At 35.0% G+C, this 23,224-nt stretch overlaps 1 protein-coding gene across 7 annotated transcripts in view; it reads right to left on the minus strand.

Annotated features, from left to right (window-relative positions):
* SOX6 (SRY-box transcription factor 6) overlaps positions 1 to 23,224 on the minus strand; it is a 306,844-nt gene that overhangs the window by 74,510 nt on the left and 209,110 nt on the right. The window lies entirely within an intron of this gene.

Consider the following 23,224-nt stretch of genomic DNA (forward strand, 5'->3'; position numbering starts at 1 on the left):
AGTACTGATTCTTCTAGCAATAACTTTATGACACTGAACAAAGAACTTGATGGCTCTAGAACTCAGTTTCCTCAAATGTACAAAAAGGAACTTGTCTAAACGGGTGTCTAAGAATTATTTCTACTGTCCCACAAAAATCCTTATTAAAGTTCTTTAAGTGTCAGTATGTCTGTTCTTGTAATTTTAATATTCATGAATTAAAAATTAATCTGAACTTTCTTAGGGATTCCTGGAAGAATCACATTGTTTATATCAGTTCTGACCAAGTTTCTCTGGGGATGCTGATCCCTCTGGAAGATGGGAGTATTGCTGACAAGATTTCTGAGACCCACTGGCAGTCATTCTTTCCTCAGGGCCTTAGTTCTAAATAGCATATAACATAATTCTCGAGAGAATATTGCCATATTTGAGGCCAAGAAAGCTTCTTTTTCCTAGATAAATCTTTCATTGTCTATTTGTTGCAATTGAAGTGAAATTGGCAATAAATGAATAGGATAATCTGCTATGGTTAACCAGAATTCAGATACTATCTTCAACTATTTAATGCTTGAAAACTCCATTCAAATATTTTCTTTTTTTTTCTTGTCATCAAGATTAAGCCATTAGCTGACAGTCATCATAATAAATGGAAAACTTCCTAGTTCATCAACCATAGAGAAAATAGCTCAAACTTTGCCTTATTAGTAGGGGAGAAAAAACAGGTGGTTTGTATGTAATTTCCAGCATTACTATCATTCAGATGGACAAATAAAAAAAATTTCAGTAATCAAAAACAGACCTTTCAGCACATGTAATTAAATGAAAGCTTAATAAAGAATAATTTGCAAGAGCCAGATGTGCTTATGTCATGATTGTTGCTTTCTTTGGAACAATTTTTCTAATATAACAAGCCTCTAAAGAAATTAAAGTTTCATAATTTTGTATGTGCAATGACTCAATGGCAAGAAAAACTCAGAAGAGTCAGTCAAACTGCTAGAATATAGAGGGTTAGTGGGACTATCTTTTTTGCTTCCTTTTTACTCTACTGTATCCTTTTCCTTTAAAATGCAACCAGGTATCTTCCAATGGGGCATAAGTAAAACTTCTGAAAATTAAACCAGTGATGGAAAGTTCTTTACTGAATGTAATAGAGATGGCTGAGAGTTGAAAAAGTGTTGACAATAAAGTAACTGGCATCATGACCAATATAGACCCTATAATTGAATATTAAATAGTCTTTAGAGGGGCCAGGGTCCTTAGAAATCATTTATGCTTTCATTTTACCTCAATCATTCACAAGATCAAAAGAAAGTCAATTTTACTCAATTTTGAGTCCTTTAGGGAAATTTAATTAGTGAAGAGGAAGAAAACTCAATCTTTGAAAACAAATCTATCAAAAGCTGACTACATTTAGAAATGCTTTAAAATGAACAATAGTATAGTTAGTATAGTATAGTTGTTTTCAAGAGATAATGTTACTTGCTTCTCCAAAGCTTTGATAATCATTTATTTCTCTCCTTTTGCAATGAATTGGACCCAAGAGAGGCTAGAAAGACCTCATGAGCTCTGAGATTCCTCAGACCTGTGATTCCTCAAAAACTTTTTGTTAGTTGAGAAAACTAATATAGTAGAAGCAGTCACATTCCATGAAATTTAAAGATTTGGGTAAACAGGACAGTAAGATAGGATTTAGTAAAATGAACCTTGAAATCAAATCAGAAATTAGACTCCAAGATAAGGATAGAAGGTCTCACTTGTATAAAAAGAATGCTATTAAGTGAATATAGGTTTACAAAACAATGTCACAGACAGTTCATCTTTTAAGTTGACATTAATTAACCATGTTCTGTATGCAAGACTGTGTTAGGAATGCAGGAGGATTCAAAGTCTTGTAACAAGCACATGGAGATGTAAGATATTTATTCTTAACTTGATTTGCACTTTTCTTGGGTGTTTGTCATTTTTTTAACCCTTGTGTTTAGTTATGCACATAGGTCTTACTAGGCTTGATAGACAGCTAGTTGATCAAGGATATGATCGAATTTAATTATTTTTGAATGACCACTACCAAGAATAATGCAAAGAAAATAAGAACAGTAAGAAATAACGAATCAATATTTTCTGAATCAACATGCTATATTAAAATCCCTGGATATTAAAAAGGAAAGATATTTTTTATAAATGAGGCAAAAGAAGAGGTGTATTATTACATATGTGACTAATAATTTTATGGTGTTGAGCAAAAACGGGGGGGAGGGAATAAATTCAGTCCAAGTTAAATCACATTATTTCACAAGAAATGATTCATTTGAAGTCATTTGTTAAAATGTTGACTAAGTAGTTGCTCAATAACTACAATAACTACTAGTTTCAGTATCTTGTCTTAAACTTTCAGCAAATTATATTGCTTGAGTATTAAAGAGTTTACCATTTTTTTCTAATTGCCTACAGATTTAAAGTTTCTCTAAATGTTACTTATCCTTTCTTGAGAGAGCATGAAACAGTTATTTAAATAAATAGTTTTGAAATCATTTTATAAAGTCCTTTTCAAACTGCTGATTTGGGGAGGAAACAGTTAAACTGATTAACTATTAGGTAAGGATTTACAAAGATGTTGTTCCACATAGGGTTTCAATATTATAGTTCATAGTCACAATGATAATGAATATTCATTTCCAAACACAGTTGAGGTTTAAGAAAAATAAAAAATATAGTAAAGTTTATACCAGACTTAGCCAAAATCCCATAAACACTCAAATGTTCATGAAAATTTTTTGTAAATATAGATTTTTTTCCATTTCAATTTTGAAAAATGTGCAGTGATTGGAATATTGATGTTTTTCTCTGTAAAGATATGAGGCATGCACTGCACATGTGTAAAAATGAACCTAGCTAAATATTTTGCAAAATTATAAAATCACTCATGTTTTATAGGAGTACTTTAAGAAATGCTTTTACTATTTTATGGCTAAAAATATTCCACATTTATTATTAGTTCAGTTAATAAAATAGCAAGCATTAAAATTGGTAATCTGAAAACTGATATACTTAGCACTTAGAACTAAAGCTGTCTTACCAAATCATTTAGTCTAATCTGACCTCATCAATACACTGATGAGCTGGGGTCTAGAGAATGGAAGTAACATGCTCAAAATCATGACACGAGGTAGTACTGGACTTAAAAGAACTCTCCAGCTTTCATTCTAAAGTTATCATTTAAAGTAGAAATGGATATATGATGAACCACCCCAAGTACCTTTCAAGCACATTTCCAGCATACGTGAATTCATTCAATGACAGAGCTCAACTAAATGCTTACTATTAGTTAAACACTGTGCTTAAACACTGGAGGTATAACAAAAAGCATCTCAGAAATTTTTGACCTTTCCTTACTAGAGGTAGAAAGAGAAACTGATATCAAATCCATGGGTAGAAAATAACTACGAATTATGGTTAGGATAATTGAGATAATTGAGAAAAAGACTTTTCAAGAGTCTAGAGAAAAAAATGTATTTAACATAGCCTAGAGGATCAAAATATTTTCTCTAAAGTAGTGTTTTAAGTAAGAATTGTCCAGGTGGAAGAGTTGATAAAGAACAACCCAGAAAGAATAAAGAGCTGTATTATTAGTGTTCTAGGTTAAAGGAGATAAAAAAAGGTAGTTTAAAAAGTCGTTGTGGCAGGACTGTCGAGGAACATAGAGTGACGTGTGAATAGGTAACAGATGATAGGGTCTAACAGGCCACATTAAGAATTTCAGACTTTATTCCCAAAAAACAGCATGCACTTAAAACCAAGACACAAAGAATCTTTTCTATGCTTTACTACTAACTTATCAACCAACTTTTACATAATTTGGATAAAGAAAGTCCTATGAAAATCTCACAAATCTATAAATAAATGCCTCTTTAAAGTAAAACCTATCTTGCATTTGGAGCCTAATGATACTTTATTAAGCTTGTTAAGTCCAAAACCATATATCCCATAGACAAATTGCTTTATGGTAATTATTTTTTAATTGAACATTAGTTTATGTTGTTGTTTGTGTTTTAGAAATATAGGATCTTCCCCTTCAGGTGCTGTTACTATACCACACTCACCACTACCACACCCATACTTCCCCACCATAGTGTTCCCTTCCCAAATTCCTGAGTGTTTTCCAATATGCACACTCGTCTATGGTAAAGAACTAAGAGATATAACACTATTATATTTGAAAAAGTCTTGCTTTGCCTACAACATAGCCAAATCCAAATCAAATTATAATGGGTAGTAGTGTCATCGTATACTTATTACTTACCGTCATATCAGATACAGACTTATACACCTGCTTTTTGTGATAAAATCATGTAAGATATTTAATGGGGAGTTCCGTAGAAAAAGGCACAAGTTCTTTTCTTCACATAATCACATGATTTTCACATAAACAGACATCCAGGCAGCCACACTCACCCCCTATTAAGTCATGTTAACTGAACAAACACATTGAGCACTAACTCAGTATTGAACATAGTAACTCCAGGTGCTTTAGGTATTTACATTTATAATTTTATTTAACAGTTAAACTAATTATATGTTAGGAAAATTATTATCTGTTTTAGAGTCAGTCTCATTGTTGGGTCCATGCACTTTCTACTCTGCAAGTTAAAATTATTTTAAATAAGCTAGACAGTGCAACACAGGGAAACCCATTTCCTGTTCTTGGCCACCAGACAAGGATCATTGTCCGAGGAGAAGAGAGATTCTGATATCCCTGCAGTTCTGAGTTCTCAAAGAGCAAACTATATCTCCAGATGCTTTAGAGCTATCCTTTTGAAAATGGCATTGTTTGCAGTCCTCAAAAGGAGAAAGAAGAGTTAAAGTTACCACCAGCCACCTTGAAGAAGCAAGGGGCACAATTTTTATCTAAACAATTCCCTTCGCCAATCAATCTTTGAGCCATAATAGAAGACACTTGAAATACCCTAGTGACACACACTTAATAGACTGAAAAAGTAAAAAGAACTTTGTAGAATATGGGTAGAAATAGGAGAACTTGATAAAATGGAAATTGACAGGGATTTTAAATTGGCACCAGTAAGCTCCAGTATATAGAAACCAACAATAAAAAAGCAGGTCCAACTTCACATACGGGATTCTCTTTGGAGTAAATTCTCCTGTGTTTTGTCATTTCAATTAGAAAGGGCATTTTAAAGTGGTCTGTCGGAATCTGGCCCAGAGAGAAAGGAAAAAAAAAAAATTCTCCCTCAAATACAACTTGCTCATTGGCAGATAATGAAGAAAGGAAGAGAGGGGAAAATACTATTCTATAAAAACAGATTCTATAGGCACTACTGACAAACTTTGACTCTAACCTTAATATTCTTTATATTTTACCTCATTTCCTGTGGTTCCACATAACGCCTGGGGATGCCAGGCCTACCCTTGGTTAACTATGTGGGGAAGGAAGCAATAGGAGATGCTGGATGAAACATGCAGGATGGGGGGGCAGTATCTTTAAGAAAATATTATTTTCTTGATGCTGCCTAACACCAGTTCCAAACCTAGCTCAATTCTCCAGCGATATTCTGAGTTTTGTTACTATCTCAAAACAATGCTGATGATGATTCCTCTTCCTACTGAAGCAGGCATGCAGTAAAGCTGGACAAGTTGGGCTGTGAGGCTGTGAAAAGGTGGAACGGAGACAGGGGTAATTAAGCGGCCTGATTTAATGCTTGTTCAGCACAGGGAAGAAAGTGTGTCAGTAACAAGTCATTACACACTGAACTAGGGGTGGGGGAGAGAGCTTAAAAATAATTTGAAAGAGATCACAAATACCTTTACTTCTCATAAACCTCCAATGTCAACAAAATGATCCAGGAAATATAGCTGTGGTTTTATGGAAGGAAAGAACTGAAGTCCTTGTTTTCAGCATAGAAGGTACTTGTTTAGTTATATCCCTAATATTTGACACCGAAGAAATTTGGCTGTAGGGACAGGAGGTGAGAGGAGGAAGAGGGGAAGTAGGGGAAGAACTCCCACCCCCACTCTTCACATATTGGAGTAATTTCCAAATCAATCTCCTTGTCCCTCCTGTATATTTTTCCATTGCCATAATTTTTCTTTTCCTACTAACACTCCTTGTAAACCCACACATCTTTTGAGTTTTGTCTCAAAAGACACTTTCTCCTTAAAACCTTATCTGACCTGGGCCTCCCCGGTGGCGCAGCGGGTTGAGCACAGCTCTGTGAAGCTGTCCGCAGCCTCTGTAGCATGGGTTCGATTCCTGGCCAGCCAGGGAGAAACCCACATGGCGTGCAGACCTCTCCTGCCTCACCCGCTGCTCCCCTCAGCAGTGTCTTTGGTCCATCTGCCTGTTCTGCTCCCCACTCTCTCTGGTGAATTCTCTCACCCTTCCACACCTCTGACTGTACCCCAGTTCTTGTATTAAAAAAAACCTTATTTGACCAATTGCCTCTTTCATATTCCCATTATATCTTATCCTCTATCCCTGTGCATATTATGGAATTTCCTTTTTTCACGTTTTTCTCTCTCATCAAATTGTGAGCTCCTTGAGGAAAGGACTAGGTCTTATTTGTTTTTAGGCCTCCAATATCTAACACTATACCTGGCATTTAACAGATGCTTTGTTAATTAACACTCACTTGCATTTCTGTTCTTGTCTCTACTTCTTGGAATTGTTATCACTTCTGTCTTCACCCTTTTCTTTGTATAAATTTTCTCACACCCTCTCTTAAAGGAACCCCAGAAATGGAGGTTATATTTCTTTGTTTCTGTCTTCTTGAAACATAAATATATGGATTCATCATGCAATGAACTGATGTTGTTGCAAAGAAAGACCAGTTCACGTAGCTTTAGCTGAAGAAAAATCCTGTGTCATCGAATCTCTTTGCTCTAAGAATGAAGAAAAACCAAGTCTAGAGAAGGAAGGTGATTTGCATAAGGATACCAACTGATGGGTAGTAGCTAGAAGGAAACCTAGAATGTAGTTCTATCTTATCCTCATCCAGTATACACACAGACTTATATGTTCTTGTGCCCCTTTCTGTTAGGGAGCTGACTGCAAATAGAATTTGTACATTCTATGAGAGTTTTGGTTTGGGCCAAATAAAAAGGATGTTTTTCTACAATTCCTCTAGGATTAAAGAGAAATTTACTGTAAATGAACTTGAACAGTAATCATTAGATACCCAAGAATGATTTATGTTGTAGAATTTTCTTTTAATATTTATTTCAAAATGTGCACATTTTAAAATGCAGCCATAGTAATTAAGTTAAGGTAATTATAATCATGTTAAGGTGTTTTCAGGTTTTTAAAATTAAAGTTTATGCAAACAGACAGAATAGGCCAAATATCTGTCTCAGGTGAAGCGGACCTATTTTCACCCCACTTTCAGACTTCTACCATTTGCCTCTCCATAGCAATTAAAGAAAAAATGGGACAAGCTTTGACTACAAGCCACTAGAGAAGTAGGACCTGTTTAATTCATTTCATTATCCCCTGCAGCCAGCTCAAGAATGTCAAGTAAAGAAAAATGAGTTGAAAAAAGAGTTTTCCTGGCTAGAGATCCTCTTGCCTATTTTCCCAACAATTGTGTAGCTTGTTCCTCTGACATTACTCATTGTACTAATGTGAGGGGAATATGTTGAGTGTGGAGAAGAGCTCTAAGAAAGAAAAAAAAAATAGGAGAGAGGTTCAGGTCAAAGGTTTTATCCTTACATGAAGATTTTTTTTTAATTCAGAACCCATAGGTAACAGAGTACTCAGTCACCTCCTACAGTAAAACAGTCAAAATTCATTCTTCGATTATATCAATTATATTGGAATACATTCAGAAGAGCTTTTCCTTATAGAATGTACTTGTACTGTATAAATAACTGAGAATAAAAAAAGCAACCCCCAATATTTTTAAAAAGAAACCTAAATATCTCTCTGCTTCTTCCAACTATCTTTTCTTTCAGGGCGCAAAATGAAATATGTAAATATATAATGTTTTATTTACAGAAACAAAAGTTTCCTCATTGAAACAATTGGTAATTTAGGTCTTGAAGCAAGATATTTAAAGAGGTGATAATGAGGGCAGTTGGAAATCAGCATTATGAGAATGAATCTGACTGTTTTCTTTCTGTTTCCAAGAGCTGGAAAGGCAATGCTGAAGCGATCCAGCCCTTTGAATGTGCTCCAACTGGTACAGCTTGCATCTGCAATGGTCCTTTAACTCTCTAGTCACAAAGCAGTAGCTCATCAGGGAAACCTTTAACAAGAGGATCTTGACCCTACCAATAGGATATAAAAACTTGTCAGGGAGTCCAAAAGTTGAAACTTCAGTCTTATTTCCCATAAACTAAGTCAGAGCTAGGTTCTCTGTGAGTATATACACTTGAGTACACGTGCTGAGTCCAAAAAAGTACTTTTAGTAAATTAATATGCTGGCTTCCCCATATTAAAAGCATTGTTTCTTCCATTTTGGTTCAAAATGTACTATTTATGCTTTGAGAAAACAGAAGTGAGCCCTGACTTTGGGGAAGGGAGTAGGGAGGAAAAACAAGTAAATAAGCACATAGGTGGGTATGGCAGTGATGTGTGCTATGAAATCTAAGTTGACCAGATATTTGAATATGGGAGGGAAGATTTTTAAAGAAAGAGGGCATCAGGAAAACTGAAAAAAAACAAAACAAAACTTAGTAGTTGAGTAGAGACCTGAAAGAAGTGAAAGGGTAAGGCAAGGGTGTGCTTGAGCATGGAATGTTTGTAGAACAATAAGGAGGTCACAGTAGCTAAAGGAAAATGAACTGGGCAGAGGATAGTAAGTCAGGTGTTAAAAAGATAGCAAGGGGGCCAGATGATGTAGTCCTTATGTATTATCAAAAGGACTTTGGATTCTTTTCTGAGTTTCTAGGAAACACCATTAAAATAACATGGCAGACCTGGAAATCCCTCAGCAATACCCACATGAAAATCTGGAGATAAGCCAGGGCTGCCTTGCTTTGGCCCATGATTATTGCCAGGGAACCAGATGCTGTTGCTTGAAAAATATTCTACAACTGTCCAGCTTCTATGCCCTTCGATTTCCATCCCTAATGAAACCTCCAAAACAACACAGAATGAAGACCAATATGGTAAGTCTACAATGAGAAAACTTTTTTATTTAAATTGTTAAAAATATATATTTGTAAAAACAAAATTGCATGAAAACATACATTTTTATATGCTATTTTTTCATGCTGATCAATGGATTTAACAAATGTTGTTGGTTAGTAATAAATGTATTTATTAAATGAAAATTATTTTACTGCTTTTAAGCTTAACTTGATTTTTAATTTCTCAGAAGATTGAACATAAAAATCACACTATAAATGAAATTCATACCTATGATGAAATGTACAAGTTTATTAAAAGACATTTCATATTAATAATATTAATGTGAAGTGTGCATTTGTAATAAATATTGAGAGACAAGGATATGTTTCGTTTTTGCTTTTTAACTGGAAGATGTATTTTATTAATAAAGTACATTCTAATAAAGGATGTATTTTGAATCCACTTTTAAGTGATCAAGTAAAAGAGGCAAGAAATAATGCAAAATATCCACTTCCTACATCCTCTTATATTTTCTTCTGTAGTTTTATAGTTCAAATGACTGTTTTACCCTGTTGCAGAGCTATGTCCACTGTCATTTTTAAACTGCAAATTATTAGTATTGCCAGTTGGAGAACTTTAGCATATTTTGCAGTATGTAAATATGCCATCTGTATCCTACAGTAATACCCATAGCTTATTCCCTAATTAGCAGAAAGAAATGATACCTTATATATAGCAGCCAAAGTAAAAATCATTCAAATAGTGTATAATAAGCATGCATTGTGCTTTGTTATCACAAAACAGTATACTAATACATATCTCAATAATCTACCTCAAAAAATCCTTACAGCAAATGAAACAGGTAATGGTTAATATAAAGAACTGAAGAAGATACTTAGAAAAATAAGGTTTATATGTTGTTATAAGCGAGGACAGCATAGTGACTATGCTGTCAGAACTACTGTTTATTAACTATCTGATACCAGCAAGTTATTTAATATCTCTGAGCCTTAAATTTCCACATCTGAAAAATGGGAAAATATCTATCTACTTTAAAAAAATTGCTCTATGGGGTAAATGAGTTAATACACATAACATACTTGGAAGAGGGCACACTATAAAGACTCAATACTTGTAGACTCTTATTTTTACTAATAACTTCTCTTTAAGAGAAATCACTCCAATGATAATATCCCAAAAAGCATTAGGTATTTTTATTCAGCTTAACAAAAATATATTAAAGATGCAGAGATGAAGAAGCTCTCTTTCAGGAGCTCACAGAAAGGATAGGAAGGAAAAGGACAGGGGGAACTCAATATGATGAACTGTATAATGGGTGCATTTACAAATGACTATTGAAACAACATAACTGGGACCAATTAGTTTTTTTCCCAAATTCATTGAGATACAACTGACAAATAATATTGTGTAAGTTTAAGGTGATGATTCGATATATGTATATACTGTGAAATGATTAGCACAATAAGGTTAGCTAACACACCCATTTAGTTCTGACTGAGGACAATTAGGAAGGTGATGCTTCCTGCGAAGTACCAGAATAAGAGCCTTTCTTAACTAAAAGTTAAAAGACAATCTTATAAAATTATTTAATGACCCATCCTCCCTTCCCCTCCCTGCCCAAGAAAAAACATCCCTGAGCAGAATGAACACCAGTTCCTGCAACACAGGAATGGCTTAGGGTAGTAGAGTTTCTATTCTTGTTTCCAGTGTCTGCCCTCCTAGCCCATTCTTTGACTAGTACATAAAGGCTACATCCACCAAAAGTAAGATGTTCTAACCCTGACAGCCATCACACTTTCATAGATACTTAACAATTATAAATATACCACTTTAGTGAAAAAAGAGAATCAACCCTTGGTTATTGAGGAAACAGGAAGTTTGTTTTATTCTTGTTTACACTCTTTGTTGTACAGAGAAAAAATTCATAAGCGCTCAAAAGTCCTAATTTAGGGGAGAGTTTTGGAATATCAGTATCTCCTCTAAGCCTAACATACACCCCTAAAAAATCTCTCATTACATGATGAAAAATCACAGCTTTAGTTTGTTATGAGGGCATAATTCCAAGTGGACCATGGAATATTTATGTTTCTCTGCAGCTCTTTGAAGGAATAATCTTATGTTTTTGTGCCTGTTATGGGTCAGAGGTTCAAATCAGCACTTCTTTCTATCGCTCCTTATATGTTTTACAATTTACAGCTCAGCAAGAGGAATCATAAAACAAAAGTGTCTATTTTATTTCAGCAACTAATTCTAGTTAATCAAAGATTTCTAGCCAAACAACTCAGCATGAAGCTCTGCAAGGAAAATATGAAGAGAACAAAGCATTTTGTTAAATAACACATCTCATGATGTAAACACATATGTCCCTTAAAGGAAATTTTATCGCTTCCACATTATCGGCATACAAAAGGAGCATTCTTGTCGCAGACCTGGTGCGACTGTGGAGTCATCGTCATTGGAAACAAGAGCCTGATTAGGTTCCCACACAGATATGAATAGACTTTCCTTTTTAGTAAAATAGCTGCTTTTATTCCTTTTTAAAACAGACTGGTAATTGTCACCCTAAAAACAGTGAATTGTACTAGGGCAACATTTGTTTCTGCTCTTTTTTCTCATCTTTTTAGAATCAGCCAATAACATTACTATCCCTTCTGGTTGGTCCTCTTCTGGAAAGTCTGAGTTAATCCACAGCTGTGTGAATGTGAAAAAGGGACACAGCAGGCTAAGTCTGTTGGGTCTCTTGTCTGTTAATAAAGTGCACAGTCTGCAGGACAGATGTTAAGAGGATCTGTTAAATAAGTCAGTGGCAGAGATCCTGACCTCTGCCAAGGAACATTTTATTATCCCAGAAAGGGGCATAATTGCAAGACATTAACAATTAGAAGAACCATAGTTTTTCCTTATAGATTTTTACTCTTTGCTTCATCATTTGGTTGAAATACAGTACCAAGGTTCATTCACTGAAAAGCAACATGCTATATATGATTTGGTTTAGTACAAACGGCAGATTACAAGATTTCCCCATATCCCAAGGAAATGGTTGGACCTTGGCTTTGCTTCAACATTAAGCAGTTTTGTTTATTCTGCATGTATCATTACACTATTTGTACTGTTTCACTTGCCACAGGGTACCATTGTACTAAAGGGACTATCAATCTTACCAAACATAGCTCCCTAATTATTAAACTATTCCCTGACTATTAAATCTAGTGTAATGGGCAATGTAAACTAAAGATCAAATTAATAGAAGAATATCACATCATAAAGTTGTTCACTATACCTTGTACCACCTTGCATTTATAGTGTGAATAAAACCATGTCTACCACATGCATTGCAAATTCCCAAGTGTGCAGTGAAAGGTACCTTGTGATCTGACCCCTTGCTTACCTTTCCAATATCACCTACTCTTGTACAACTTAACCTGTGCCAAACTGTGTCATTTTCTGAATGTGCCATGCTCTCTATGGCTGGTATAGCCATGGGCAGGCTGTGCTTGGAGTAATTTTCCTCTTCTCTGTATCGCTGTTGCTGTTCACAAATCTAGTGAACTTTCATTCTCCTTTCAAGACTTAATTTTAACATCACCTCACCCATGAAGATCATCAATACTTTCCAAGGTAGAGCTTAACACTTCCTCCTCCCTTGGCTTTGTATTTCCACAAACACATCTTGTTGCTGTTGTTGTTTTGCATTCTATTGCCATTGGAATAACTTTTTTTAATCTAAGAAGCCCTTAGTTCAGTAATCTGGAAAAGACAATGTCTGAAATAAGAATGCACAGACTGTATATTAGCTCTTAATAATCTAAGATTTTCAGTCAATATTTCTAATTTTTTTGGTTTTTTTAATGAGATAACATTGGTTTGCAACATTGTATGTTTTAGAGGTACAAGGTCACTTTTTTAAAGTGTTGTTATACATGACACTCAACCATCAAGACACCCACAATCCTCTACCTTAGTCCACTCAGAAACACATCTGGGGCCTCCCCGGTGGCGCAGCGGTTGAGCGCTGGGTTGCGAAGCTGCCCGCGGTCTCTGCGGCGCCGGTTTGATCCCCGGCTGCTCCCCGGCCACCGGAGGAGGGTCCCACATGGCGCACAGACCTCTCCTGCCGCCCGCTGCTCCCCTCAGCAGTGTACTTCGGTCCTTCTGCCTGCTCTGCTCTCCGCTCTGGCTCTGGTGAATTCTCTCACCCTCCCGCGCTTCTGACTGTACCCAGTGCATGTATAAAAAGAAAAGGAAAGAAAGAAAGAAAGAAAGAAAGAAAAGAAAGAAAGAAAGAAAGAAAGAAAGAAAGAAAGAAAGAAAGAAAGAAAGAAAGAAAGAAAGAAAGAAAGAAAGAAAGAAAGAAAGAAAGAAAGAAAGAAAGAAAGAAAGAAAGAAAGAAAGAAAGAAAGAAAGAAAGAAAGAAAGAAAGAAAGAAAGAAAGAAAGAAAGAAAACACGCCTCTATAAAAAAAAAAAAAAGATAAAAAATTAAAAAAAAAAAAAAAGAAACACATCTGTTCTAACAATTACCACATTGTTTACTAGATTGTGGGTCCTCTGGGAGCAGGAATCAAGTTCTTCATATCATAGTATTTCCTAAATTAAAATAAAGAGTGCCTCCTATGTAAACATTTTGGGAATTAATGCATGAGTCGTATTTTTTGAATAACTGATCAATTCTTCATGTAAATATAAGTGTACAATCTGGTCCTGTCACTGCTACTAGCATTGTTCTAGGGTCTTACACTTTAATATACATTCAATTGCAACAACTATGTCTCTCCCAAAACTCTTCTCCTACCCATGCCAAGAATGAGTAGAAGCATGGCATACACTGTCCTCTTGCTCTTCTGTTTTACTTCAGCTTAATATATCCAAAACTTATTTATAAGAATCAACCAAATTTCATTCTTCAGAGTGTTCCCTCACATTTCTGCATCGCCTAATCCAGATCACTTACAAACTGTGTGACTTTAGTCAAGTGAACCTATCTTCTCTGGGTCTCCGTTTCTTCAATATAAGATCAGAAAGTGTGCACAACACTTTCACAAGCATTTTCTTATTTATTCCTCACAACTGTCCTGCAGGGTAAGAATTATGCCTAATCCTATTTAATAGAATCTGAGTACAAAAGTTTAATTTGCTCAAGTTCATGGAACCAGAATTCGAATTTGAATCTGAGGCCTCCAAGGGACATTCTAGCTCTCGAAGTCAATGTTATTTTATAATCTGATTATTTATAAAGAGTTTTCTTCCAATACTGATGCATTATTTTTCTTGATTGTGGAAAGCCCAGTTTAGAATACCTCAGTTACTGGCTGGCCACAATTTCTTGCTACAGGGCATTACATCAGGACTCATGCTTTTGGAACTCCGGAACAGTCATCAGGCATAGGCATTAGGATAAAAAGATTTCAAAAAGTCTATATACAGCCAGCTTGGTCAATCAAAAAATGAGTGTGTATATATATATACATATATGTGTGTGTGTACATATACATACATACATACATACATACATACATATATATATACACACACACACACACTAAATGGATAGCCCTATTTTATTTGTTCTTACCAATGTGAAGTAATTGATTATCTTACCTAGACTATTATTATTAGAGGGCAGGAACCTGCTTAACTTGCTTGCCCATTAGAGTACCTAAAGTGCATAGTACATGTTTTAAAACATGTTTGTTAAATTAATGAATGAATAAGAAATATAGGAATATAAGGATGTGGAGAAAAATGACATTTACTGACACCTACCACAGGCAAACATTTGCTAAGCAAATGGCTTGTACTGTTTTGTTTAAATCCTCACAATATGGGAGGTATCCTTATCTCCATTTCACAGATGAGGGACTGACTTTCAACCTATAGATATATATGTAGATATAAATATAGACTTTTTTTTTTATCTAAAGAGGTCTTGTGGAGCCAAGATGCATACCTTTCTTGAAACCTCCAAGCCATTCAATATTGTATACACAGAAAACATGTCAGAGAACAAGCTAGCCATTAAAGAGTAAAAATGCTGTTCCAATACATGGCAGCAAATTACTACCTGATGATATACAGTGACTTTCCTGTTTCATAATGAGGTATTTGTCTGTATTTGGATATAGTGTTTCATAATCAGGAAATGTGGAAGAGATGGATCTAAAATCAGGAAGGGTATGGTAGGATATGGATGGATTATATATAACTGTTTGGCTCTGCAATTAAGAAATGCCTCTTTAATAAAGCCTTTGATAAATGAATCAAGAAGTGAAGGACTTCCACCCAAATCAGTACATCCAGGCCTCTATTAGCTCCATGAAGCTTCTCTCTCTCTCTCTCTCTCTCTCTCTCTCTCACTATCTCTGTTGTGCTATGCCTAAGTCAAAGATGTAATTATGCATTATTCAGAGGCTGCTCCTTGGGGCCTGAAACAAACAACTTCCTTGGACATGAGGAAGATATTCTAATGTGATCAAAAACACTGCAGAGAGGAGAGTGTTTTTCTCTATGTGGGTTAAGAAGCTCCCAAAATTTGGAGGACAACTCCAGTGTAGTGACAACTGGTTGGGGCACATACTCTACCCTATTTGGTGACAATGTTTCTCTTATTTTTAAAAATTTTACTATTTTTTTTAAAGCAGGCCAAATGACAATCCATTGAGAATATGATGCTAAACCACTTTTCCTACAGAGTTTTAAAACTGGACCTCTGAGAAGGAGTTTGATACAATTCAATGACTGAAGTAATACCTTTGTCCATTTGAGCATTAAATGGCCTGTTGAAATTCAGCTTAGTTAGAGGGAATTTCAGAAAACAGTACTTTTTCTATTTTTTTTTCTCTCCCAGTTGACTAGAGGAGAGGTTGGAAAACACAGCTCAATCACTTTCCTCAGTCTCTCAGGTTGGCCTCTCACCAGCATTAATTAAATACAACCCCCTTAGAACATGAGAGGTTAAGTGAGAGCAACAGAGCATTCTTCTCCAATATATTACTGTGAACGCAAATGGTCATAATCTGTTTATAAGAATGCTTCTATGAGCATACAGGTCTCACTAATGAAAAATTTTAAGAGGAAAGGCAACATAATGTGACAACTGTTCATCACAAAATGCATTTTAAACTACCCATTTCAACATCTATTGTGCTTAGATAACACATATCATAAAGGAAATTGGTGTAACAGATGGTTTCAGCTCTAGGTAGCAAATGTAGACCAGTTTTCAGTGTGATAAAGTGAAACTGTAAAAGCCAGTGCATAAATCAGCCAATCTCTCACCTAAAAGTCTTCCTTCCCCTGACGTTAGAGAATTTTTCTCCAGCACTTCAAATACTAGTGCATTTCTCTTTTTAGTAGATGCTGTATCTTCTACAGCACAACTTGGCCAAACTCTAAAACTGGAACATTGTTGAAATAATGGCTCTATACTAGCCATTTGAAATGAGAAAAGCACAGAAATCTTTAAGCTACTAGGTTCAAGGTTCTAAAAAGTTTCAAATACTGTCCAGAGCTGTTTCTAAATTAAATCATTTAAAATAAAGCTCTTGAATACTCTATAATTAGTCTTCTCTCTCTGAACATGACTTTACTGTAAATGCTCCTTCCTGACTCTCCTATTGTCCCAAGATTCCTGAGAAGAAAGCAGCCAAGCGATAATTCAATATTATTGCTGCCTCAGTGCACTAATCGCTTAAAGAGCAGCAAAGACTCTGTGCTCTATGCCCCACAGCTCCCGCAGCCTCTTGGCCTGAAGCAGGCATCCCAACCCAGCAACGTCCAGATGTCAAGAGGAATCCCCAGCTCCTGATGCAGCAGGCACTCCGTTCCAGTATGGTCAAACATCTGCTTCATCTGCTGGCATGCAACCTGCGGAACATGCTCAGAAGGCAGCACAGGCAAGGAATGGGCAGGGACACCTTCATCCGTACTCTAGGAGACACATCAAAACTTGAGATTCTACGGCAGACTCAGAAACTCTCAAAAGAATAGAGCTCTGGCATCCAGCGACATTCTAAGAATTTTCCTCAAAAGAAAGCTACAGAATAAGTCAGATTTCATGATGGTTTTTATCCTGTTAACTTCTATTAAGCTTACAGTTTCTTCTGGTCATTTAACTGGACATTTGGAAAATACGTGAACACTGTGGGGTACACAGTATCTCATACTGACTTTGAAATTTTTCCCCGTTACCATTTTATACTACTTTTAATTCACTTGAATATTACAATAAGAGGGGAATAAGTTATATAAGAAAGCATCTAAATGATTGTGCTCCTAAATCCAAGTAAGCAGAGTTTATAAACAAAGGTTTCTAGTCAAGAGATAAATTGTGAAAAGCTGTAAAATCATTTATCATAGTTCTATTTTGTTTAAATGATGAGTATTCCGTTCCAAGTCACTTAATCAATCTGATCTTTTTTTTCCTTCAAAAATATGGGTACAATATTAAGCCAAAAGGCTAAATACACATTGTTTATTAACTATAAAATGCTATATTATATGTCTTACATAGGTATACATATATAATATTCATGCTATTCTTAGATCTGTTTTGTTTTGATTTTAGAAGGAAATTCAGGTTTCCTTTGTAATGTCCAACTCACATATCAAATACAGGTTCTCTGCCAAGAATGATTCCACCCATCCTATGGGATCACAATAAATAGTATCCTATAAAAACTAATGAACAGCTCTCAGGTCCAAATTTCATATTTACTTCACTCTGAAAGATTTATCCACTATTAGAGTCAGAAATCATATTTCATTATTGAAAGAGTATATGGAATACTTAATACAATTGAAGAGATGAACTTAAGGAGAATTGTGACTGCTCTAATCAGAAGTGATTGGTTAGAAAAAGTCTTAGTTTTGAAAATCAAAGTAAAACAAAGAACTGAGGATATGTAATCAAATAGGTCTCAATTTTTAAAAATATGTCATGCACATTTGGGTGGATAAGTAGAGAGGTAGATGAATATTTCTGTTAATATTAGTAAGATTTGCTATTCCAACTCCTTAATATTTATCTCTTTCTCAATTTTATCTTTTTCCCACTAGAGAGTAAACTTCAAGAGGGCAAGGAATTCTTTATTCACTGATCAGTATGCAAAACAGGTTTTCTCAATCTCATTACTACTAATATTTTAGACTAGATAATTCTTTGTTGTGAGGGACTTTGAATGTGCATTCAAAGCATTTAGCAGCACTTTTGGTCTCTATATTCACTAGATGCCAGTAGAATTTCTACCTTCACCTGTCCCCAGGTCATAGCAATGAAAAATGTACCCCTACATTGTCAGCTGAACCCTGGGTGCAAAATTGTTAAAGATCACTTGTCTAGAGTAGTCCTGCCATGTAACAGGTAAATAAATATTTCTTAAATAAATGAATGATTAAATTTGTTATGCTTGGATTCTCATCCAAACTTTTACAAACATGCTGATAATGCTTATTGATTAACTCCCTTAATAAAAAAGATTCTGATACAAATCCAATAGCACTGTAACAATCATATTCAAAGTTAACAAGTGTAATTTCAAGTAACAAGAATTTAAAAATAAAGGATATAATACTTCATGCTCTCTTTAAATGAATAAGTGAAGTAGAGTGAAACTTGATAAATATATATTAAAAAGGATTTTCTTATTAAAGGCACTCTGTTTCAAGGCATATGAAAAAATGTTCAACATCCCTTATCATCAGGAAATGCAAATCAAAACCACACTGAGATACCACCTTACACCAGTAAGAATGGCACATATCAAAAAAACAAGCAACAACAAATGTTGGCAAGGATGAGGTAAAAAAGGAACTCTCCTTACATTGCTGGTGGGAGTGCAAACTTTTCCAACCACTGTGTAAAGCTGTGTGGAGGTTCCTCAGTCTACTAAAAATGGAGCTACCATACAATCTGGCAATACCACTACTAGGGATCTACCCAAAGGACACAAAAACAGTGATTCACCTATATTTATTGCAGCACTATTTACAATAGGTAAAACCTGGAAACAACCCAAATGCCCAAAAATAGATGACTGGATCAAGATGTGTTATATATATATATATATATATATATATATATATATATATATATATATATATATAATGGAATATTATTATTCAGCAATCAAAAAGATAAACTCACACCATCCTCAGCAACGTGGACAGAGCTAGAAGGAATTATGCTCAGTGAAATAAGCCAGACGGAAAAAGAAAAATATCGGACGGCTTCACTTATAACAGGAATATAGGGGAGGGGAACCAAATAAGACATCAGTGTAAAAAAAATAATAACAGTACAAAACACAACAAAGCAAAAACAGACAATTATAAACCAGAGACATCCTGCAGGGGAAGAGGAGGGAGAAGGGTGAGAGGGAGGGAGGGAGGAGCACAGGGGACTGTGGTGATGATGCACGGGTGCCTTGGGGAAGGAAATTCTATGGGGACTCAATCTGAGGGGGTGGGGGGAAGCAAATATTGCCTAAAAAATTGATAAATGTTAAAATTTAAAAATTAAAAAAAAAATAAAAGCACCCTGTTTCAAATTAGTTTCAAATGAGCACTGTATATTTGCATTTTATAGGGTTTGAGATAGACAACACATACATTTTAAAAAATAATATTTTATACATAAATATCATTTATTTATTTTTTGTTTCAGTTCATACTGCTCAAGGTCTATAGTGTTGGGGAAATCACTGATAAATACCAAAGATCATCACCTAGGTTAATTTATACATTATTACAATAAAGGTTGGTTATAAATTTTATTGCTGGTGCTATAAGAAAACACACAGAAAAGAATAAATTCAGTGCACTTTATTGGAAATTGAAAATGCCCATTTAAGTCTATGCTTCACATAGTAATAACTATATACTGGTTCTACTGGTCAGAAGCTTTATCCCTCCTCTAGGCTATGTCTATGAGCGGAATCTACCCAACTATAGTTTCTCAATTGCTTTTAATTAAATATCCTTAAAAAAATTTGGATTGGAAGAATTAATATTGTTAAAATGTCTATACTACTCAAAGTGATCTACAGATTCAACAAAACCCCTAACAAAATACCATTAGCATTATTTTACAGAAATAAAAAAAATTCTAAAATTTATATGCAACCATAAAAGATCCAAATAGGCAAAACAATCTTGAACAAGAACAACAAAGCTAAAGGTGTCACATGTCCTGATTTCAAAATATACTACAAAGCTATAGTAATGAACATAGTATGCTACTGAAATAAAATAGATACATAGACCAATAAAACAGAATAGAGAGCCTATAAATAAATCCACACATCAGTGTCATATGATCTGGTGCCAAAAAAACTCAATGGGAAGAAAACAGTCTCTTCAAAAAATGACATTGCAAAAACTGAGTATTCACATGCAAAGTAATGAAAGTGGAACTTTATCTTAAACCATACACAAATTTAATTTGAAATGGGTTAAAAGTTTAAATGTATGATCTGAAACTTCTGGGTATATCCAAAAGAACTGAAATTTATACTCACAAATTGATTGTAGCATTGTTCACAAAAGTCAAGGCATAAAAACAAAATAGTCTAAAACAGTCAAACTCATAGAAGCAGAAAGTAGTATGGTGGTTGCAGGGGTAAGAGCAAGGGAAGCAAGGGGTATTAGTTAAGGGGTACCAAGTTTCAGTTACACAAAATGAACAAGCCTTACAGGTCTACTATATATCATACAGCCTATCGTTAATAATAGTGCATCATATAATTAAGTACTAACATAGTAGATCTTATGATAAATGCTCTTATCACATAATAATAATAGTGGAAGGAAACTTTCAGAGGTCGTGGATATGTTTATAACATAGATTGGGGTGACGATTTCATAGATACTCATCTTCAAAACTCATCCATTGTATATATTATATATGTGTAGCTTTTTGTATGTCAATTGTACTTTACTAGAGTTGTTTTAAAAATTATTTTGTGTTGGTTAGTGTATTCTGTTATCTACATATTAATATAGTTCATCATTTCATTTTCCGATTTAAATTTTCTAAAGGTTGCATATACTGACACTTTATGGTTGGAAACTGGAATGAAGCATTTTCTAAAACACTACAATGTTTTGCTTTCAAACCTTCCAACGTAGCCTTAATCACATTATCTCTCTGAATTCCAAGGTAGCTTATTATAGCATATACAAATGCAGATATATGATACTTGATACCAACCAAACATTAGCTCTACACTCCAGTTTACAGGAACAGAAATACCTGTCACTCTTTTAGAAACCTTTGTATCTTACAAGAAGTCTATTTAAGTACAAGTATTCAGACCCTGGGAGCTCCCTGTTGAGTGGATTAACTAAGAGAAGCTGAAGCTAAATGAGTGTTGGTGGAAATCTTACAAAAGATAGAGGACTCCACTAATTTTGTATTTTTAGGGTCCTAGGCTCCTACTAAACCATCTCTGTGACTATAGGTGAACATTACTTCAATCAAATACTTTAAACAGTGATTAATCAAAAGCTTAACAAGGATCATATAAGAAAAGCTCTAATCTCTCAACTTTTTGGTATCACCGTAAAACCAACCGAAAATGAAATCTCTGAAAGAAAATCTTGAACACAAAAACACATTGAACACAAAGTTAGATTTCCAAACACTAAGAAATGTCTCCACATTTTGCATCCTTTTTTGATTAGCCTACATTTCTTTAACCTCCACCAGGATTCACACAGTATTTTCAGCTTTTCTTAAGCAGGCTATCTAAAATTAAAAGTTGTTTACACAAAACAATGTTTCCTAAAAGCAAAGCAATTGACCCAAACATATTAAATGTTTTCAAAGCTTGGGTCTCATATGTCTACCAAAAATGAAATTCATTAATTTATTCATTCACCAACTACTATGCCAGGCAATATTGGGACTTTAACAATACATGAGACAAAAATCTCTGAATTCAGTGACTCAAGTTCTAATAAATTAGGGGTACTCCTCAGAAGCACTGTAGGTAGCAAAGCTAGAGTAGAATTGACTGCTTATTGGAAAGTTAAAAGCGTTTTTTCCTATTCTAATGATAATTTTTGTGGAAATTTAAAGCATGCTTCATTATTCTATTTAATATTCACAACATCCTGAATAAATTTTGTGTTGTTTTTGCAGTGAATGGTATTTTGAGACCAGTATATGTAGAACATAGCAAGCAAGTGAAAATGAAAATTCTAATCCAAGATTCTGATTCCAAAGTGGAGCTCATTCCATTAGTCCACAGCTCATTTGTCCTAGCTAATGGTCCTTCCAAGTTCCATCACAATCTTTTTTTTTAAATTTATTTATTTACCCATATAAGAACCAGGGTACAGGCCAGATGCATGGGAGGGTGACAGGATTCACCAGAGACAGAGTGGGGAACAGAACAGGCAGACTGACGAAATACACTGCTGAGGGGAGCAGCAGGCGCGGCAGGAGAGGTCTGCAGCGCCATGTGGGACCCTCGCTGGCCAGGATGGAACCGGCACTCCAGAGGCTGCGGACAGCTTCACAGCACTGCACTCAACTGTCTGCGCCACCAGGGGAGGCCCACCATCACAATCTTAAAGTCAAAAGGGATGAGGAAAAACAGACTGAGAGAAAAGCAACTATTTCCCATTAAAGCACAATACCACGGTTGGCATTCTAAAACCAAGCTCTGAATCAGTGCATTCCTTTTTCTCCATTGGGTAGCCAGTAATAGGTCAATCTAATCAACTCTTCATTCAACTTTCTATTAGAAATCACAATCTTCGGAGCCTTCCCAGAAAAGCTAACTCACTATCTCATTCTTCCAAAACACTGAGGCATGTTTACAATTGCAAACGAGAAGAGACAAGGTATGAGCCAAAGAACACCTAAATACAATATCATAAAAGATTCAGAATGGAACTGAAATAGAAATAGAATATTCTCAATGTTGGTGAGCACTTGTTCACTTCCCATTTGTAGTACAAAAATTGATGATACAATTTAAATAACATACGTTTGTGTTCTCTTTTGCAAAAACTTCAATTGTTCTCCATCTTTGCAAACTTGGCAAGACTTTAATAGTCTCATTTAAAAATAACTTATGGTTGATAGGGTTTGCTAGTGTTTTAAGGCTCTAATTATATTTCTTTCCTCAAATCTCCTCTA

This window comes from Talpa europaea, assembly GCF_964194135.1.
Source record: "Talpa europaea genome assembly, chromosome: 1".
NCBI classification, from domain to species: Eukaryota; Metazoa; Chordata; class Mammalia; order Eulipotyphla; family Talpidae; genus Talpa; species Talpa europaea.